Here is a 17,958-nt window from a genome sequence, read left to right as displayed (position 1 = left end):
TTTGTCACTGTAACAAAGTCTAAACAAATCAAGAACGGCTTAAATATCACCTTCCTTGCTGATTTTATAGAACCTGCAATCGTTTTTTATGTTTTTTGAATTTTTTTTTATCAAATATCATGAGATGCTTCTTGTGTCATAAAAGCTACAAATATCTCATAGATTAGGATGTGTCGTACTGGGAATAATACACACTGTCTCGCACTTGCTAAGATCAAGAAGTGCAAATCTTCAAAACCACACGGAAAAAATGGAGCCAGAAAATTGCATCTTGGAAGTATTCCAGAGTCGGAAACAAAACTTTGGAGCATGTAAATAAAAGTTTTTTTTTTTTTTTTTTTTTTTTTTTTTCAATTTGTCAAGAATAAATTGGAGCACAAGTGTTCCAACAGATAAATATATAGAAAACACACGGCAAAAATATTGTTCGAAAACACACGTACTGGTTTTTTCCTGTCCACTGCGCAAGGAATGCTGCTTCCACTATAGCACCCTTTCTTTTGCTTGAAATGTAGTATTTGTCTGACTACTACTGAACAAAACACACCAAAAGTAAGCCCCTTTATGATTCCCAACATAGCCAACTCCTACTTGCAGTATGTGTTTTGTTTCTCACTAGGGATAGAGTCTTCTTCGTATCTCGAACAAGGACATGCGAGAAGGCTTCTGATGGCTCGAGATATTTGTGTTGACACCCAACAATGTGGCGAGATATGATGCCAAAAGTGGGTAGTTGCACACCACAATTGGGAGCAAAAACCTCTGTGAAGTCATCTTCCGGTGGTTTATGATGTTGTTAGCAGTGCAGTTCCCGGCTTTGCATTCCTCTGCATACTGCAAGGCCATGCACCCAAGACCAGGACTGTTGTTTAGTAGCGAAAGCCTTTGAGCTGTTCGATTCTTGTTGATGAGGTCCACAAGATCATTTTCATTTGCAGGTTAATTACCGATTGCAGGTTTAAAATCATTTGCAGGGTTTTCTGTAGGACAAAACAGTTTGTGACTTAACCTATTGTAAGAAATTATTCGAAAGCATTTGCAACTGATTTATTATTTTTTTAATTCAGGATCTCAATGCACGTCTCTTTTACTAAGCATGCATTGATTCCTTGTAATCTCGCTTTCCTTTTTTCATTTTGTTAAGAGTACGTCGCCACTAGCTCTGAATTTTCTCACCACAATTTCGCAATTTTTGTACATTTTATTAATTTTCATGATTTTACAACATCCATCAAAATCTTTACCCTTTGCAACTTACCATCTGAACAAAACTATTGTGATGAGGTGTAAAATCTGTTGCCACGGTAATAACTATGAACTTCAAACAGAATCCATAAGGATGCATTTACTCTTAGATAGTCAAGTTTTTCATTTTCTTTTTAATGCTATTTTTCTTCTAGGAAGTCCATCACCAGCTAGCCTAATTTTTATCCATCACATTAGGTATATAGATAACCAATCACTAGATAAAGTTGTCACACGGTTATTGGAGTAGTTAGTTTGTTTATATGCTACATTAACCAGTACTTGTGATAAAGTTGAAAATTTTGTTACGCATAAAATTGGTGCAAATTTAATTCACTAAAAATGTATAAAGCAATTGTATGTAGAATTATCTATTATTTGTTTTGTTATTGTTCTTTTTAAGAAACTAGCATGTGTTGGGAATTTATATAATTTAAATAGAAACTCCAAACATAATTTTTAATTAATTCAAATATGAATTAGAAGAAAATCTAAGAATTAATGTGGGCCTTTGCACAATATGGCAACCTTTTACGAGTATGAGATGATGGCGATCTAACCAGAAACTATTTTAAGGGGTATAAAAATGTAGTACTCGTTTCAGACTGTCGAAGCTTAGTTTTAAAGTTGTGCGGTGATTCTAAAAAGTGGGATATGAAATATGCAAAGGTTTACAAGTAAAATATGTCTCCTGTTCTATTTTTATTTTATTTTTTTAATTTTTTATCCTTAAAAGTACTAATTATGGTGTTTGTTTTAGGATGATTGTGGATTTGAAAAGCAAATTCACACCGTGTGCTATGGCAATCGGGAGGTCAACGTCTTGGCAGACTATTTAGCAACTTGTGGCAAGGACGATGTAATTGTAGATGAGCCTATATATAATGGAAGAAATCGCCGAGAGTGATCGATCTATATGGTACATGGTTCAAAGCTGAACAAAAGACTATTTTCTTATGCAAGCCCCTTATGAGATTTGATTAGTTTATCATTAAGGTTACTTTGTTTGTTGTAGTTAGTTGTTGTTACGAGATTATTCATGTTGAAACCAGCTTGACTGATGGGATTATTTGCTTTTAGTTAAAATTGATATCGTGGAAAGCAACTTAAGGATTATTTGCTTTCGTTAATGTGGAAAACAGCTTAATTGTTGGAATGATTTGCTTTTCCTTTTTTAGAATTGTGTTTGTGCATTTCTCCATGGTATCACTTATATTTTGAATGTCCTAAGGACTTGCTTAATTTGCTTAATCTATATATACAAACACTTTAAATGTAAGTTTTTATTATTTTATATTTGAATGTCCTAAGGACTTGCTTAATTTGCTTAATCTATATATACAAACACTTTAAATGTAAGTTTTTTTTATTTTAAGTTTTAGTTGAAATAAAATTATGAATTGAATTTTAGTTGTAATAAAATTGTATTGAGTTCTAGTTATTTTTGTGAGAAGGAGATGGAAATGGCTTCGTAAAGAAAACTAGAGAGGTGGGGTGGTGATGTGATCGTAACAAAGAATAGATGAAGCAAGTGATATATAATTAACTAGAAGTTATGTAGGTAAGACACGAGAGAAAAGAAAAAAAAGAAAATGAGGTGATATTGTTCATTACTTATTGTATTTGGTAGATTAATAAAAAATAATAATAATAATCATATTTAAGAAATTAAATAAAATTTAAGTATTTTAGTGAATTTATTATAGTAACATTTTTTATAGATTTTGTCTCTTATAAAAATTAGTGTAAATTTAATATTAACAAAACTTATTTAAAAAGCTAGCATTTTCTATCATTTACTTTCATTTTCTCCTAGTCTTTGAGGGATTACAAAACTAACACACCATGTATAATTTGTTTCTTTCCAAATCCCTCCATTTTATTTATTTTTCTTTAAAAATTCATACCAAATACAACATTTCATTTCCCTCCATTACTCTCCAACTAAACTGGGCCTAAATAGATTTTGAATACTGATGCCAAACATTTGCAGTGAATTATCTAACTGAATAAATTTTAATTGACTATTTATATTAAATACAATTAAGTGGAGGGCTCCACTTCCTTGTTTGTTACATAATTAACTAATTAAAAGAGTAAGTATAATAATTCACTTTGCAAAAATCATTTCCCATAGATTTTTCAAAATTACCCTAGGATGGTCACTAAACAACAATTTAATTTTAGGATCGGTGACTATTTGTCTTTTTTAGACTTTAAGTCACTTTACAACTGTTATTTTAAATTTTGGGCTCTGAAATCTATTTTTTCGCTTTTATATATATATATATATATATACGTACGTACGTGTGTATGTATGTATGTATGTAATGTGATAGATGGAAGTACTTGTGTAAGCAAGAAATTACAAAATTAAGCACAAAAAAATTATATTTTCATATAATTGAATTATTTTTTTGAACCATAGAATGTTCAACAGTACACACACTCATTTTGAAACAATAATGCACGCAAAGTTAACATAATAAATAGAATTTTCTGTACGAAGAGGAGATGATAAGGAAGGCTTGAGGCCCGAAAATATTTTAACAAAAATTGATCATATTTAACCAATGCCTAAGAGTTCTAGTAATTTTATTCAAATAATGCAAAGGTTAATTTTCTTTTTATTTAGTATAAAAGAGAGAATGAACAAACTGGCTGGGCCAAAAATGGACCAAACCACAATAGTGGGGAATCCCAAAACATTTTCAAACAAAACCAACCAAAGGCCCATGATGGCCCAAAACAGAAAGGAAAAATACATTTGTAGTCTAGAAGCCCAAGGCCTATAATGGCCCAAAACAGAAGCAAAAAGACATTTGTAGTATAGAAGCCCAAGGCCCACAATAGCCCCAAAACATGGGCCATCTCATTTGGTCCGTCCGAAACTCTATATCCATGTAAGATATGATTTTGTATTAAAAAAGTGAGAAAATAGGGAACTAGAACTTTAATATTATATAAGGGACTAAAATCATAAAATTTCCACCACTTTTAATTTTTTATCATAAAATTTTAATTTGTTTCTTAAATTTTTAATACTATTACAAAGTTATCACATTACTCCAATTCTTTTAGTATGTGAGCGTTGAAGTACTCACTTGCATTGGCAAAATATTTTGAATGACAAAATTACCCTTGCAAAAACATGTGTCAACCATGTGTTGTTACATTTTTTTGTCATTCCAAAAATGCCCCTAAGCATGTTAAATAATAGAAACCATCGTTTGCTCATCCAAAAATGATTGAATTTTAATGTTTGAATGAAAATTTTAAATAATTTATGACTGAAGGCATTAAAAGAATATTTTAAAAAATTACCATCAAATTATGCATTTCCTATTAAACATAGATGAGAACTTTCATTTTATTTATTTTTTGTTCAGATGGTAAGTTGAAAGAAATTATAGATAAGAAATTATTATCTATAATTTATTAGTTTGCTATTTAAAGATATTTGAAAGAAATTATTAGCTATCCTAATTGTTGTTAATTTTTATATTTAAATTGTGTAGTAATTAGTCAATTTTTTGAAGTGTAAAAATGATTCAATTTTTCAAAAATATAAAATAAATAATGATATTTTAATGACTTATTTAGTCTTTTGTTTACCAAATTACGAATTCTACAAAAGATTTTTTTATTTAACTTGAACTAAATTATAATATTTGTCAGGGGGTAATTTTGTAATTTGTAAAATATCAAAATTTTCTTTTTAAATAAAGTAGTATATCATAAGGGTAATTTATTCATTAACAATTCTTTAAAGATTTATTGACAGAATTGGGATAATATGATAACTTTGTAATAGTGTTAGAGTTTTTAGAAAGATGTGAGATTTTATGATAAAAAATTAAAAATAGTGAGAATTTTATGATTTTAACCTTTATATAAGTGTGTAAGTGTGTGTGTGTATATATATATATATTCACGGTGTGCGTGCAAAAAGACAAGAGATAACAGCAACGTGCAGCACAGTGGCACATTGCAAAATTTTCACTAATATAGTGAATGATGTACAGAAAATGAAGCGGGGAATATGTACATATATAAAAGTAAAAAGTAAGAAAATTTTGAGAAATCATAGTTATCAATAGCTGTAGCAACAGGATACTTAAAGCATACACCCACTGTTTTCTCTTTCATCTCTTTCTTTCTTTACGATACTCTCTATGCACCGCCTTGTGGGCCTTCTCTGTGTTCAATTTGAGTATCAATTGAGGGTGATGAGGGGCATGGGAGTATGTGTTCCTCGCCCCGTTGATGTTCTCTGTTCATCAAAGTTGTCGTTGTCTTCATGACAGTATTTGGATCGTTTTCTTTGGGGTTTCTTTTGGTGTGCTTCTGTCCTCGTTCTTTTGGTCCTGATGGTCTCCTCTCTGGTGTTCATGGGTATTTCTTTCTTTCCTTACCGGAACGGCCAAAGTGCAGAACAAGATGTTCAGCCAGGGGTTTTATGTTTTGGAGGAATTGATGACCAATTAGTGCCAACTTTTCCTTTTGATCCGGGTATCATTCCAAGTTCTTGTATTTTATTTTAGTGTTAAATTTATCTTGGTGTGTTTTGCCTTTCAGATCTCTTAGTTTGCCTCCCTTCTCTGTCCGAGTTTGGATTCCCATGGTGAGTCGATTTGGCTGTGAGTGCCGTGACTCTTCGTCACCAGGAAAATCATGGTCTGATGGAGCATCGGGCTATCCGTGGCGCTTTGGTTGCGAGTCTGGGTTGCCATGGTTACGCTGTTGTGAAGGATTCACCGTTTCGGGCTTGGTCGGCGAACTTAATTTCTCCTACTTCTTGATTGCCGGCGACTCTGGGTTATTCTCGAATTTTCGCTTCTATAATTGACTGTCCAAATAAGCATCCAAAGTCCAAAGTTATGATGGATCTATGGATTATATGGGATGATCCGCTCTTTGTTTTGTTGGCCGTGGTGAAGATCTTTGGGGTAAATAGTTTATGTTGGGTACTCAAAATTGGTTGTTGTTACTGGTTCTTTTTAGTCATAGGGTTCAATTTACGCAGTCTGTGGTATGGTCGGTGGTTCGGATCCATTGGCCGGTGGTGTGCGGTCCAAACTGCGGGGAATTACTGTTGCATAAGCGTCTTTGGTACACCTCATTGTGGAACATGGTGAGACGTGGGCATGTGTGGCATCGTGATTCGTAGCTGGCCCTCACTTTAATCATGACTTTGGGATTTCATTACTCAAGGTGTTTGCTAGTGGCATCGCGCTTCGTGGCTGGCCTCACTCAAATTATGACTTTTAGATTTCGATGCTCACGGTGTTAATTGATAAGCGATATGTACATGCTGTGGTGAGGCCAAAATCTGACTCTTCTGTGTAATCTAGTGCTCTGCTTGTGGATGTTTACACTCCCAATTTCATTGACATCGTTTTGATGTCGGTTATTGTCAAGAATGATATCTTGACATTCAGGAGTGTTCACTTTGAATGGTTTTGTGTTTGTTGGCACTGCATGTGTTTATTTAATTTTGATCATGGTTTCATGTTCTTGCCTTGTATTGTAGATGTCGTATAGCTGTTTGGCTGTTTTTCTTGCCAATATATATATATATATATTATATATATAAAAAAAATAGCTGTAGCAATGACATCATCACTGGTGCTGCTTACGTTGCATGACTAGCGTATTATATACGCCTACTTTTTGGATCACATATTATTGAAAGGTTCTAGTATGGGCTTGGACATTGGGCTTATGGTTCACTCTATTGGCATATTCTTGATTTTTATATCCATTCCAATAGTGGGCTTGGGCCAAGGTGCATATATTAATCCACTGACTGATTGGGTTGACTCTATCGAGCCCACTTTTCTAGTGGGTTATGTTCCTTATTCAACCTTTATGTGTGAGGATATAGTAGGGGACTATTTGGTGGAGTTGAATTTATGTAATGGGTATTGGACTACTCTTGAAGCTAAATTCCAATGTGCTCAGCTTGTTGCTGAATTTTCAATGGGTATTGGACTACGCCTTGGCTGGGGATGGTGAATGGTCAAAGTGGATATTGGTGGTCTTGTGCAAAACTTGGCTCGAGGAGAAAGGGATGTATTTGGAGCTCCTGAAAGCATAACTCTTGCTGTAATATCTTAGCTTCATCTCATTCTGTTTTCAATTATATGTTGTCGAGCAAATTCTGTTGGCCAGGCTAATATCAAAGCCTCAGAGATTGACCTCATGTATGCTATGTTGTTGAATATTTGTATGTTGATATCCTTACAGTAGTCAAGGAAAACTTGTGTAATCTTGTTATGTAGTGGTGTTTTGGTTGCCAGGACAAAAAAAAAAAAAAACAAAAATTAGCTATAACACATGAAAGAAAGATTTGAAAAATTATACGGCTTATAGCAAATGTACAGGTTTCTAAAATAAAGGCCGGTTGTGTTGCAGCACAAATTTGTGCAAGGGTTGCTCTGTTTTAGAAAAGAGAGTCACGCCACACGGCAAAGTACAATGGATAGGTGAGATAAATAATATTGTTTCTGTAAACCTATTAAAAAGAACAATTGAGAAATTAATGAAATGGTAAATGTAATTGTTGAAAAAGTCAAACATATAAAGTATAATTTATTAGCAGGAGAGAGATAAAAAAAGAGGTAAACTACAACAACATCCCTTAAGATTTGCTAAAAGAACACACATATGAAAGGAAAAAGCATGTGTGATGCACGTGTATATGTACGGTTCGGTTCCCCTACTATATATATATATATATATAACATTTGATGATTCCTCTAAATTTATTGATTCCTTTAGGTATGGCGTTGGGGGTGCCGCGGCTACTTTCTGGACAAATTTAAATGACATTGTAGAAATGTTCACTGTGCAGCTCCCAATTGTACGTTCTGCATTTGAAGCAAAACTTATGGGAGCTTTTATAGGTCTCCAAGAAGCACTAAAATTTGGTGTTACAAAGTTAATTCTGATTGGGGATAATAGAGTTGTGATTGATGTCTTAAAAGGTGGCATACTGGCATAGATATATGGACTAGCGTGGGCCTATAGTAGAACATCATAATACTTCCATGGGACATGATTATACATCTTCAGTGAAGTGAAAAATACCAATCCAGTCTAATCACATCATTTTCGCTCTCATAAGTCACAAACTGATACAATCTGTGCTCTATAGTATGATCAATTACTGGTCTAGCCTATTCATTATACCCAAGGCAGTGCTCTGTGATGTTAACAAACTACTAAGGAATTTCCTTTGGTTTGGCACGGATTTTAAATACACTGGAGTCAAGGTTAATTGGGCAGCTTGTTGTTTCCCTAAGGAATGTGGTGGACTAGGTTTCCGGAATTTGGAGGTTGCTAATGTGGCTGCAGGATTAAGACATATTTGGACTTTATTGGTTAATCACAGAAATAGTCTTTGGGCAAAATGGGTTCGAGCTCAGCTTATTAGAGACCGTTGTTTCTGGACATTGGGGATCCCACAGGCTTGCTCTAGTAATTGGAAGAAAATTCTACACCTTAGAGAAATGGCTAGGTCGATGCTCAGGTGGAAGGTTGGGGATGGGTCCACAATTTTTTTCTGGGATGATGTTTGGATTGGTGATGGTCCTCTCTCCCTAAGAGTCTCAAGGGATTTTATTGCAAACTCTCACATTTTACCTGATCAGAAGCTTGCATCCTTTCTCCATGATGGCCACTGGCAGTTTCCTCAATTTCTAATTGACATCATTCCGGAATTAACGAATTTTGATCCTCCAAGCTCACCTGTTGATACATCTGTTTGGGCTCCGTCACCATCAGGATCCTTCTCGCTTAAGCACACCATTGATTGTTTGAGCTTGCCTCAATAACCAAAGCAATGGACTCATCTCATCTGGAATGCCCTATCAATCCCACATTGCAAATTCACTCTTTGGCTTGCCGTGCAGAACAGATTGCCCACTCTTGATCGAAGCTGTATGAGTTCATTCCATGGTTCCAGATGCTGTCTCCTCTGTAATTTGGTTAATGAATCCCAAAGCCATCTGTTTTTCTCTTGCTCGTTCACGAGACCCATATGGATTTTGCTGCAAAACAAGGGTAAATTTCGCTTCTCCCCTTCTTCTTGGAATGAAATTGTTGATCAAGCTTCACATTGGTGGTTGAAAAAAGGTCTGAGATCATCCGTGAATAAGCTTCTTCTCTCCACAACCATCAACAGAATTTGGTTAGAACGCAATAATCGGATTTTCAACGCACGCAAATTTTCACAGAATTCCATCTACAGAGAGATAATCACCCTTGCTCGTCAAAAACTGCTCACCGTATCTGTCAAGGACTCTCCTCTTGCTCGATCGCTTCAGCTGGAATGGGATCTACCGGCGTTCATCCGTCCACCACCAGAGCCTCCAGATTGGTAATTTGGCGGCGCAAAGGAGCCCTCGAATTTTTCTCACCGGATGGTTGATATGGCTGATACAGTATAGTCTAGGGTTCGCCTAGACAAGGAATGTCTTGTGCTATATTGTTGGGCTTGGGCCTGTGGTGTTTTACTTTTGTTCTCTTTTGGGTTGTAGCTCCTTACTGCTTTTGCTAGCTTGTCCACAATCGTGGGCTCATTAACAATTATTTTGTAATTTTGTATTTAATATATACTACTAACTTACCTTCCAAAAAAAAAAATACATGCATAGACATAATAATATACCAGAGAACACATTTATTATGCCAACTGCCACCATATATAACATCTTACTAATATGCATACTTAATAAAATTGTCTATATTTATAATTTTCCAACCTCAACTCTTCTTCTCACACATCAAGTAGCTTGTAGCTCTCTCCAAACCCTTAACTCTTTCTCACATCTCCTCTGAACCTCATCAAGTAGCTCTCTCCAAATCCCCCAACTCTCTCACACAATTCTATTATTTTCTCAACCTTCATCAAATAGTAGTTCTTTCCAACCCTTGATAAACTCTTCCCAAGTTTCTTAATTTTTTTCTTATACAATAGAGTAAAATGAAGAAGTTCAGTTTGGAAAACTTAATCAAAAAGTGATAGATGAAATTTTAAAATTTTACACAACTTTATAATTATATTATTGTAATACCCCATATTTAAAAGAGTTTATTTAAATTAAATTTGGTATTAGTTTAATTATTTAATGTGTAAATTTAATCACCTATTAGTTGAATATGTTAATTATTAATTAATTATTTGTGCATGTAAATCATTTGTGTTATTTGGTGTATCATATAATGTTAAATTATACAATTATTTGTTGTGTTATATAATTTAGTAGTAATGTGTAATATGTGTTTTTAAGTAAGGTTAGAATAGGTATGTAGATATAATTTTAATGATATTATTTATTTAATGTTAAATTAGTATTAAATTTAATATTTAATTTAAGTTTATTTAAAGTTAGATTAGTTAAAATTGCATGATTGTTATTTTTATTTTTTTGCTGTTAAAGTTAAATAGAATTAGTTAAAGTTAGGATAGTTAGATAGAATTTCTTAAATTTTTGTTTAAAGTTAGATATTTAAATTAAAGTTAGATACTTATATTATTTATATGTTATATTAGTTTATAAGTATGTTAGGATAGTTAGTAAGTTACGGGAGTTAGAAACATAGAAAAAAATAAAAGTGTTAGCTTAGAAGAGAGAGAGAGAAAAAGTGTGAGAATTAAGCTCGGACTGGTGAAGGAGGAGGATTTAACTGGACTATACGCAACGGGCGGATTTGTTTTAAATCCTTAAGGCAAGTTATTATCTACTCTTCTCCTTTAAATCCATAAATTATTAATTGAATTTATTTGGCTATTTTTTTGAGGTTAGAAACCATGCCAGGACTATGATGAAATTATTATTTAGTTTAGCAAAATAATGAGTTTTTAATTATTTAGGGTATTAGATATTTTTATATTGGCTTATGTAATTAATATATGGCTTAGAATAATTAATTAAGGCTATGGGGATTTTTTTAAATTTTTTTGGGAATTTTTTGGAATTTTTGGCGAACTTTCCGGCCGGATTCCGGCCACCGGCATTGGTAGAGATGACCGGAGTAATCCGGTGTGATGCGATGCACTGTAGGTTAGTGTGTACGCGCATCCTGGCCATTAAGGAAATCAGATGGATCCAGTGCATTGCAATCTATGCTACTACTGTACACGCAGATCGGTAGCCGTAGGATTAATGGATGATCATCAGATCCATCTGGTGCGACGCGCATATAGGGAGCGGATGCAACCAATGAACCAAGAGGCGCCGCATCAGCAGGGGCCAATGCGCTCGCGTGGCAGCGCGTGCTAGATCCCAAAAACGTGTGGGAGAGCTTGGAGGCGCGTGTGAGAGTGGGGAATCTTGGGCTGCTCGTGGGGAGTCGTCTTTTTTTTTTTTTTTTTTTTCATCCTTCGATAATCTAATGACAGATTGTTGCATTGTAATTCCATTGATAGGAGTGATAAACTGGTTATAGAATAATGGCTTTTAAATATCAACATGTCTCGGTGGACTGCTATCAATTGAATAGTTCAACAAATATGCATAATGTCATGGACATATTTTTGAATGATCATCTGATAATTGAAAGTTATTTATGTTTTAAGGATAAAAAATAAAAATAAAAAATTTCACGATGGGCGAAAGTTTATTTATGTTAATCGAGCTATGCTCACCCAATGAGTATATATCTTTTAAGTAAAATGAGTATTCTTATTAAGTAGGCATATTAATGAAGTGTATGTCACAACACACTCAATATATACCTTTTTAAAACATAAATACTATTATTTTCTTTCTTTTCTTTCATAATTTATCCAAATACAAATAGAAGTTATGACTTTTTTTTTTTTTAAATGCTATCATTTTCTTTTATTTTCTCGCGTGTTTATCCAAATGAATCCTTAGTATGGAAATCATTACTCTCAACCTTGGTTATATAATTCATTGCACCAGTAGTAAACCATATCCGCATTGTTTTCCTCATCTGACCATAACATTATGAAAATTCAGTCAGCCAAATTTGATAGATGAGGATGTAATTTTCATTGAAATTTGATCTCCGATCAAAATTCAAGCTCAAACCAAATTTAAAGATAAACCAAAAGTCTTCAACCACAATAGGAAAAAAAAAAAAAAAAATGTTAAAGTAATGCTATATGAACAGCGTAATAAACAATGCCAATCCCTTTGAAGAGAGGGAAGGGGTTCCACATCTAGAGTGAGTAACGTGTGTGCGAGCACTACTAACCCAGTAAAAAAAACATTAAAAAAGGAGGGAAAAAGAAAAGAAAACAAAGAAGAACATGGTAAATGCCAATTTTATTCAAGCCAAACAATCGCATAAAGTCTTCCACGAATGCCTTCCATGCCCATTTTTGTTAGTCTGTCTATGTGTTTTTCATAAAACAGTTTAACTAGGAATTAATTTATTTACTGAACAAATTTTAGTAATATAAAAATTTAAACTTAATGCGGGAATAAACTTATACACCAAAATGGACGTGGGATTTCATGCCTGGGTTGTTATTGCAAGATTAACTAAAATGGTGAAAATAGTGAAGCACATCAATCCAGCCAAACCAAACCCACTCAATGCATTCCAATTAAGTGACGAAAAACAGCTAAGCATGATAGGGACGGCGTAGATATACATCATCGAGTATGAATGTCGCTTTATTACAAAAACTCTGCATAGCCATTAATCTTTTCTAACTGCCAAAAGCCTTTTCGAACTTGTGCACCAATGACCCCGTCTTTGTTTCTTGGGTAAAGTACACAAACACCTCCTGAGGTTTGGCATAAGGATAAATAAATACAAGTTAGCTTATTTTTAGACAATCACATCCCCTGGTCAAAAACTTGATCCAAACAGCTCCTTAAATTTTGTAAAAAGTCAAGATTACCCTTTAATATTTTATTAATTTAAATTATAAAATATCAAAACTTTTAAATGACTCTTTTACCCTTATACATTTATTACACCAATACATATATATATATATATATATATATATATATATATATATATATATATATATATTTATATATCTATATGTATATTGTAAACCTATCAAACCCAAACCCAGCCATGACACCACTTCTACACCTTCCAACCACCGGCCGACGAGTGGTTCACCATCTCCTTCGTTCACATGTTGGTTACTTCTTTCACCGACACCTTCATCCTCCAAGAACCCCTCAAATAACTCCTCAGCCGCCGCCGCAAGTTTCTGGCGTGAAACGGACAGATCAAGGATTGACAGAGACATATTCCCTACGCCAGCGTCTTTGATTCTTAACGGCGGCAGAGAGTTGATGTTTGAGTGTAGAGTGAAGCTTTGAGTATGGAGTGATTGCTGAAGGAGGGGCGTTTGGCTTGACTCTACAATTGGTTCCGTCATCTTTAGATCTGGATGATGTGGACAGTTGAGGATGAAATCGGTGGTTTCGCCGCCGATAAAGGTTGCTGTGAGCTCTGTATGTGAGAGAAAGCTTGTAGATGTGGCCGTTGTTGGTAGGAGGTGAAGCCGGAGCAAGGGTTAGCAAAGGTGGCTTCGGTTGGTTTCTAAGGCCGAGAAATTGAGGTGGTTAGCACCGGTGGCAGATGGTGAGCACCACAACCTCGTCTGTAACTTACAAGGGTTTCATGAAGGATGTGGTGAACCCCAGCGACAGATGGTGAGCTTCGAAAAAACATCGCTGAAGAAGGAGCGCGTGAAGGTGTGATGATGATGAGCGTGAAGGGTGAACCCCGACGACTGAGGTGTGATGATGTGGCGGCGGTGGCAGAGTTTGAGGTGTGATGTTTGCGACGGCGGAGGGGTGATGTTGATGGCAGTGGCAGTATATGTAGTGTGTGTATTTACACATACAGATGCTTCTGGGTTTCGCCAATAATTTCTTTCGCCGATGCTTCTGGGTTTCGCCGCCACTGTCGCAGTCATCGCCGCCGCCACCCCCACCCCCACTGTCGCAGCCATCACCACAATCTCTCTCCTATCTTCTTCCTCTCTCTCCTCTTCACCTCATCTCTTCAACTAAGGCCGCCCCTCTCTTCCCCCTCTCTCTACACCCACCACTACAACCGCAGCCACAACCACCATCCATCTGATCTCCCTTCTCTCTCCTCTGGTGAACTGTATAAGGCGGGTTCGGGTTTGGGTTTGGGTTTGGGTTTGGGTTCAATCAAAGGGTATTTAAGTCAATTAAAATGTTAATTTTATTTGAAAGGGTAATAAGGTCAATTCACCATCTTCAGGGTCTCTTTGTCCATTTTTCAAGCTTGAAGGGGTGTCATTGTCCAAAAACAGGCTAACTTTCATCTGCTTGTCCTTTCCTCAAACCTCAGGGGGTGTCAATGTACTTTACCCTTGTTTATTTGTGCTTAAGTGATTCACCAAATATTAATGCACCATAATCATTTAATAATTTATTCTTTATGTGATGGTGGACCCAATGCGACATGTCACTATCCCAAATTCTGTCATCGCAGATCCGTGTAAGGAACCAAACAGAAAAAGGAAAACATAAAAAAAAAAAAAAAAAAGAAAAGAAAAAAATCAAAATTGTTTGCTTGTGCGAATTTAGATAATCCCCGTCTCCAAAAAAAAAAATTTATTTTGTTTGGGGAGTAAAATTTTTTAAAGAAATATGTAGAGCATGGATTGATCATTACTAACTCGTACTTTAAAGTTTTGAATATTTAATTTTAAAATTTTAACTCTATAAACATATATGAAAAGATGTAAAATATATCGTTTGAAAAATATATATATATATTTATTTATTTATTTATTTTGGTCGAGACAAAGGGAGTATAATTGTTATGAGAAATTAAATTAAAAAAAGAAAAGAAACGAGAAAAAACTTGAAGGTTTTGTTTCAAAATGGTCAAGTAATGATCAAACACTTATATATGATGGGATCCCAATTTTCACCATACATGTCACTTCCTTTAGTTCTCATATTAGAATTTTCTTTTGATTGGTTAGTCTGAAATTAATGTTGGGTTTTCTAACTCTGTCAAAAGTGCACTTTTGAGCAGGACGTGGTTGAATTATTTTTTCAATTACAAAGAATGAAGCAAAACAATTTGAGATAGACCATTCAAGAACACTGTAAGGCTGAAACGTTTTCTATTTTTTTTGTCAACTCCTAAAAAGTCAAAACAAAAAATAAGTTTAATAATATGTTTTTATTTTCCTATAACACAAAATGTTTTTCATTTTTGTGAAAAAAGGAGGAAACATTAAAAAGATATTTATCATGTTTTCGACACTATTGAACAAAAACATTTTTACTATTATTATTACATATACACTGTTCGTTTCAAATTAAGGCCTAAGGGGATGCCCCTTGACCTACCTGGCCTTGCTCAATAGAATATATATAGTTAATTTGTAATTTTTTTTTTTAGTATGTGTGAAATGCCCCCAGCCCCCCCTAAATTTTTAATTTCTAAAATTAACTTTTTCTCTCTTTTGTTCTTTAAATTCTTTATAAAAAAAAGTCAAATTTCCCTTTATTGAATCATACTCTATTTTTTTTTTTTCTTTCAAATATATCTCAATTTTCATTCATTTTTTCTTCTTAAAATTCTTCTTTTTGCCTGTTATATCAATGTAGTTGAATTTTATTTAACAAAAATATATTTTTAAAATATAATATATTATATAATAGTGTAAATAATTTTTTTGGCAAAAAAAATTATGATTTATTATATATTTATAATTTATTTTATATAATATTATTAAATTATTATGCATCAGATATATATTATTATATACCATATCTATATTATATTATATTATAGTTATATTATTTAATATAATATAGGTTAAATATATTATATATTTTGATGCATATGCATGCACTCATGTACATAATTGATGAAAGCTTTTGTTCAGATATATCTTATTTTTTATTTATGTAATATTATTATGATTTGTAATTTTAAATTTAATATTATATTTTATTATCCTTTATTATATATTTTTAATATTTGTGAAATAATTGAATTGCATACATATTTAAGGTTTTTTTTGTACTAATAAAAAAATTAAATTAAAATAAAATAATTAAAAAATATTATGTAAATCTGTAAAAAAAAAATATGTATTATTAGACACTATTATTATTTTCTGCTTTTAAAATTGTGATAACAAGTGTTAATAAATGTCATTTTTTATTTTTATTGTTAGTCAAGACAACAAAATTATGTTTCGCTTTTTTGAGACTGCAAAAACAGAAAACTTTTATTGTCACTTAAGGAAACCAAATTATGTTGCTACTTTATTGAGACTGCAAAAATAAAAAACGAAATCGTTACTATTAGGCAGTGATTCTAACTTAATTGATTGCATATATAATGAATTCATAGCATAAAGGACAAAGTTCATTGCTCCTGAATTTAGGGAGATTAGTCTCCAGACTAATTAACCAATATTATCTTCATTTTGTTCAAGAACCTACCTTTGACTATCTAACTCAAAAGTTCAAAAAGAGAGCTTGCATTTAGAACAATTATGCTGTGCGTGATTGTACAAAAAGAATAAATTCAAAATTGGGTGAAAGTAATACGTAAGATGTTTTATTTTGAACTCGTCAACACACAATTTAAATATATCGTAGAGTTTGAATTTAAGCAGTAAACTAAGTGGATAAAATAAATTTAAAAAAAAAAAAAAAGAAGAAGAAAGGATGAAGAAGAATAATCAACAATCTTATATCATCAAAATTACCTTTTAGCAGAAATAATTTAATTGCATCAAACCAGGCTTCATTAAGAATTGAATTAAATTTTGCACCAATTTTATGCTTAATAAATTTTCAATTCTATCATACATACTGGTTAACAAAATAATAACATATCAACAAGCTAAGTGATTCCACTCCACTCATTTCAGTGAGGTTTCTAGCTTCTTCTATACATGTTTAAACACATTACTAAACCTACAAAACATTTTTTTGGAACAGCAGATAAACACATTACTCTTTACATGAAGAACTATTAATCCTAACATAATTAGTCACTCCAAATTATAAAATTTGAGATGCAACCGAATAATAATGAGAAGACAGATGTTAACCGAAGAATACAATATTTTTGAATAGTTGCAGTGAATTGTTAGACTTACTCTTTTAATTGGTCAATTATATAACAGATAAGTAGAGCCCTCCACTTAATTGTATTTAATATAAATAACCAATTAAAAATTATTCGGTTAGACAATTCACTGATTTTTTAAAAAGTTAAATTTATAACTCATCTTTCATGAGTACATTAATTTCTCACTTACCCTTTTAATAAGTTTACAAAAAATAATCAGTTTACCTCACCCACCACTTTATATTGCTCGCCTCCCTTTTTAATTTATCCATTAAATTTCCAACTGCTTTAATTTCTAAGCTAAAAAATCCACCTTTCATGAAATTTCCGACTACTTTAATTTCTAAGCTACAATGAAAATCCACCATCCACCTTTTGATGGGAACATTAATTTCTTATCTATATTTTTAGTAAGTTTAAAATTAAAAAAAAAAAAAATTCTTATTCCCTCACCCACCACTTTATATTGCTTACCAACCTTTTTAATTTATCCATTAAATTTCAGACTGCTTTAAATTCTAAGCTACAATGAAAATCCACCTTTTAATGGGTGCATTAATCCTACTACTTTATATTACTCACCAACCTTTTTAATTTATCCATTAAATTCCCAACGGCAATATA

This window comes from Cornus florida, unplaced genomic scaffold (genome assembly GCF_030987335.1).
Source record: "Cornus florida cultivar Cherokee Brave unplaced genomic scaffold, ASM3098733v1 CherokeeBrave_3.0.0_Hap2_Chr10, whole genome shotgun sequence".
NCBI classification, from domain to species: Eukaryota; Viridiplantae; Streptophyta; class Magnoliopsida; order Cornales; family Cornaceae; genus Cornus; species Cornus florida.
This window is presented reverse-complemented; position numbering follows the sequence as displayed.